The 4,124-nt window shown below is 38.2% G+C and overlaps 1 non-coding gene across 1 annotated transcript; it reads right to left on the bottom strand.

Moving 5' to 3' along the window:
• Nucleotides 1–3,518: 3,518 nt before the first annotated feature.
• Nucleotides 3,519–3,624, bottom strand: LOC140876834 (small nucleolar RNA R71). Its single transcript, XR_012149066.1, has one exon. It is a non-coding gene; the product is annotated as a small nucleolar RNA R71 (small nucleolar RNA).
• Nucleotides 3,625–4,124: the final 500 nt, after the last annotated feature.

Here is a 4,124-nt window from a genome sequence, read left to right as displayed (position 1 = left end):
AGCTCAAGTCCAATACATTAAAAACATAACAAGGTTCATAATATACGCAACGACAACATACAAACCTCAATACTCGCATAAACAATACAACAGATAATAAGAAGTTCGAGTTCTAAACATGTTACAATACATAAACTAGATTGACATGCTGATTCGACTTTTAAACCAAGTCCCGCTTTTATCTCTCACTTTTGACGCTAACCAGGCCTTCGCTGACTTGATCATGCCCCATATGTTGCCAAGTACACATACAAAACAAAGCAATAGTCGGATAACTCCGATGAGAATGATATTCCCAGTAAAAGCAACATAACATGCAATAACAAGTAAAATAGCAACAACATGCTTTCAAGACAACAACATATTCAATATCAATACAAATGAAATGCATGTCTTTAAAATTGGGATATCAACTCTGATAAAGAAGGGATTGTTGCTATGCTTTTGAGATCCCGAGGATGAGATCACGTAACGACTCACCGACTCTCCCAATCGAGGCGGTGCCACGAATCCCAATTCCCTAGACTTTGGTGCTACTATGAGGAGTATGCTGACACTAGGTGAACTTATACAACCCAGGCCACTCGCAACATAGCCCCCAAAATGTCTAAATAAAAAGGGTCGTTCTGCCCGCTGAAATCAAAGTTTTGGCTCAAGATGAATGATAAGGAAACATAAAGCATTATGCCATATAACAAAGCTCAAACAACAAAATACACGTTCCACATTCTAGAACAAGTATTGATGCAAGTATGTGATTTAAGGGAAAACTCAAGAACCAACTGTCTTGAGTATGCTATCCCGCTAAACGATGACTGCTTGTACCTTTCTATATGAAATAGCTCCAACTCTGGACAAGCTACAATTAAAAGGTTATATCAAAAACTATACAACCTAACAACTACGAATGCTCAAGGTAAACACTTTACCGTTCTTCGTTCAACTCTTCGACGATTGACTGTTGCTAACTCTGGGCTCAACAAACTCCAAACGAATCTGTACATATGCAAAATATGATCAACAACGATGAACCAACCCATTTGCCAAAGTTATACGATTCAAATGGTTCAAAATCTCAAAAATTAAATCGGCGGCATAACGGCTATAAACTGAATGAACCGGAATCGCAGACAGCAGTAGCGCATTGCAACTACTCAAATCAATGCTAAAACAACAATAACAACTCAAATCCAACACATCTCAAAATCCACATTTTCGAAATAGGCTTCCAAAAATCGTAACAAATCCGAACGACGCTCTAATTCAAAACTGACTGAGAATAAACGATAAGAACTCGTTCAAGAACAACATCATCGAAACTCAAACAATTCTAACAACATCCGAAAATATAAGTGCAACTGATCGAAGAAAAAATTACGATAGAACGAAGCTCTTGCTGCTGTGATCGCTAAACTTCCTTTAGAAATAAATTCCAACGGACGGATCGAGCTCGGACTGAAATCTCAGAGCTTGGAGAAGCTTTGGAGCGCCTCTAATGGAGGGATGGCGAGGTGGAGGAGATGGGAGTGAAACAATAATATTCAAAGGTTCCAAGATAATATATAAAACTCCATATTTGCGTTTTAGTCCCTGAAAAATCCAAAAATTTGAAAATAGACCCTGATCAAAATCAAGTTGGCTCTTGAACTCTATAATCTCCGATTATCTCAAATAAACTCAATTAAGATAAATTTGGGGCGTTACATAATATATGCAGATAACATCATGTAATATAAACAATGCAACACATAATACATGCATACTCTTTCAGGGTATCTCGAATAGTACTTTTATACCTTAAATACTAGGCAAGCTACAACAGCTCTATGTCGAAGCCTATAGTCCGCACTACAATGCAAAATACTCATGCATCATAATATTATTTTAAAAGTCTTAATTAAGCTATATAATACTCCTTATTTAATATAAGGAGCTAGAGTTATACCTTCGTCTGTCATCAGCCCGCTGATGATGATTGCCGAAGAACTTGGGCACAACTCTGCTACGACTTTCGGAGCATCTCGCCAACTCCCGGACCAAGCCTAGGAAGGCTGGAAACACCTATAATATACTAAGAACCAAGAGAGAGGGATAATTTTGAGCAAGTAAAATGGCTCTCGGATGCCCTATTTATAGGCCACGATCGGAAGCTCCGAACGCCAGATTGAAAGATCCGATCTGTGCATGCATGCCACATTTCGGAAGGCCACGATCCAAAGATCCGATCTGCACTTCGGAGGCTCCGATATCAATGCATGCAGCTACGTGTTCAACCCTCAAAAACACCTGGTTCTAGATGAGTTCTGAAGCTCCGAAACTGGATCGGAAGCTTCGAATAAATCGCTCCTTCCGAACTATTTTTGGGTGCTTCCGAACTGGTCTGGAACTCTCGGGAACCCCCGACCATTTTCGGACGTTCTGGATCTGATTTTCCACTTATTTTTGCCAAATAATGAATCCTTAAACAAGTTTTGACGCTTTTAAATTTATATGTCATTTTTTGACATGTTTAAAATCACTTAATAATCTTGTAAAATAGAACCGGGCTACTACATTCTTCCCCACTTAAGAGATTTCGTTCTTGAAATTAGGTCTTAAGTACCAGAATAAATTTTAATTAAGACTTCATAGATTCTTATTATCTCAAAAAATTTTACACGATACATCATTGAATTCAAGGTTCAAATCATCTCAGGATGCTCTGAACTCATCCAACTTTATAGTTCCTAAGTGGCAGTTTTATCAGATTGAAATATTCTTATCATTGTAGACTAGATCCTTATACATCAAAAGGATACTATTACTCATAGCAAAGATTAACTTATACTCTGCCCATTCTCGTGTACGTGCGACAATATATTTGTCCACAATTCTAGATTTTCTGAACCCTCCAGGTTCTCAACTTGAAAATACCAATGCTTATTTTAGTCTTGTTACCAATTAGTCTAGATTTTACTTTAGAGTTTTTATTTATTATTATTTTTAGTTTACTGATTGATTTTATTCTTCTTCAGTGCAGTTTATGCGAATATCTCAAAGTGCGAATTTTCTACTTTTTTATCCGAAGATCGAACGAACTACACGAGCTTTGTGAAGGTTAAGGAGAGAAGAACTAAATAAGATAGCTGAAAATAATCCACCACGTGATCCCTTGGTGCCAATTCAAGATCACTTCCGGCCTACTGTTCAGGCTCACTACTCTGGAATTGCTCGAGAAACCATAAATGCCAACAATTTCGAGCTAAAGTCGGCATTGATCAACATGGTTCAACAGAACCAGTTTAATGAGATTGCTACTACTGATCCTTATCTGCATCTGAGGACATTCCTGGAGATCATTGATACGGTAAAGATGAATGGTGTTTATGAGGATAACATTAGACTGCGTCTTTTTCTATTTTCTCTCAGGAATCAGGCAAGGAGTTGGCTACAATTACTGTCGTTGGAAAGCATAAACACTTGGGAGGACATGGTTGTCAAATTTTTAGCGAAGTATTTTCCACCTGCCAAGTCCACTCAGCTGAAGATCGAGATTTGTACTTTCATACAGCATGATTCAGAGCAGTTATATGAAGCATGGGAGAGATACAAGGATTTGCTGAGGCGGTGTCCTAATCACAATTTTGCAGATTGGGAAGAAATTGAGTTGTTCTATAATGGGTTGAATATGCCTACATGGATATCAGTGGACTCTGCTGCTGGAGGTACCATTTTTCAAATGACCCTGTACAGTCCTATGACATGCTGGAGCATATGACTATCAATAGTTTTCAATGGCCGTCTGAACGCATGGGAGTCAAGAAATCTATCAAATTATATGGAGTTGATCCTCTCGCTTCTATCTTTGCCCAACTATCTGCATTGACTACACAAGTGGCTGTATTGAACAAAGTGAGCATTGCGGATTCAACAGGTGAATCAGTTTCCATGGAGAAGTCTTATCCTCCAAAAAAAAAGTTAACTAAATCAATCCTAATGTCTACAGAGGATATCAAGGTAATTCTGTTCCTAATACTTATCATCCTGGCTTGCGTAATCATGAATTTTTTTCTTATGCCAATGATAAGAATGTGTTGAACCCTCCCCCGGGGTTTAATACAAATAAGGGTGAGGGAAAGACTTCG

The sequence above is a fragment of the Henckelia pumila genome, chromosome 1 (genome assembly GCF_033568475.1).
Source record: "Henckelia pumila isolate YLH828 chromosome 1, ASM3356847v2, whole genome shotgun sequence".
NCBI lineage: Eukaryota > Viridiplantae > Streptophyta > Magnoliopsida > Lamiales > Gesneriaceae > Henckelia > Henckelia pumila.
This window is presented reverse-complemented; position numbering and strand designations above follow the sequence as displayed.